Genomic DNA, 1001 nt, shown 5'->3' with positions numbered 1-1001 from the left:
TTCCACGAAAAATGTTCATCACAAACATATCTTTGTTTCACTTAAGATGAAATGAACTTGAAAAACTATATATACAGGGTAAAGTATAAAATTTGTCTCTTACATTTGGACGTAATCCTGTTTTAGTTTTTAAGGTTTAAAATGTCCTATTTGAATTTAAAAAAGTTTCATTTAGTTTTAATATAGTCTCACCGTGAGGTCAAAGTTAAATAATTAACGAAATATCCTACATGACAGCAATACAAGAACAAGTTCGATAATTTGGAGAATAAGTATAAGCTCTAGAGGTACAAACTCAACTGTGGATGCATCAATATATTTATTTATTATTTTTTTTACAATTTAAATAAAATATTTTTTATAGAACTAAGGAGAATGATAAATAATGTATTGATGCATCCACGGTTAATTTTATGCTTCTGAAACTTGTATTTATTTTCTAGATTATCGATCTTGTTGTTATGTAAGACATTTTGTTAATTATTTAACTTTGACTTCACAGTGGAACTACATTGAAACTAAAAATGAAACTTTTACTTTAAGCTTTAAGGATCAAAACAGAATTACGCCCAAATATAAAGAACCAATTTAATACTTTACTGAAATATATTAGGATGATGAATTATAAAATAGGAACAATGAATATGAACAATAACTTGACAGGAGTACAGTGTTCTCCATTATAATATTACCAAAGAGGGAAAGTCACTTTCAAGTGGTATCAGCCTGTTTCTTTATTATTACTGTCTTCATTTATAGCTTAGAAGTGAAGACTTAATTGGTTTTGAATTTTGCACAACTTGGTCGCATTCTGTTTTGGGTAACTATTTTAAGAAAAGGAAGCCTTGAATATGTGCACGGATTTCCTAAGGTTGCACACAGAAATTTTTACATTATATTATTATGGAGTAAAATTCTAAATTAATCTCCAAATATCTTATTTGAGTGATTATTTTAATCTCTAATATTTATTTATTTATTAGTCTAATAATCCTTAAATC

The sequence above is a fragment of the Arachis ipaensis genome, chromosome B04 (genome assembly GCF_000816755.2).
Source record: "Arachis ipaensis cultivar K30076 chromosome B04, Araip1.1, whole genome shotgun sequence".
NCBI classification, from domain to species: Eukaryota; Viridiplantae; Streptophyta; class Magnoliopsida; order Fabales; family Fabaceae; genus Arachis; species Arachis ipaensis.
The sequence above is the reverse complement of the archived record's forward strand: the minus strand, read 5'-3'. Positions refer to the sequence as shown.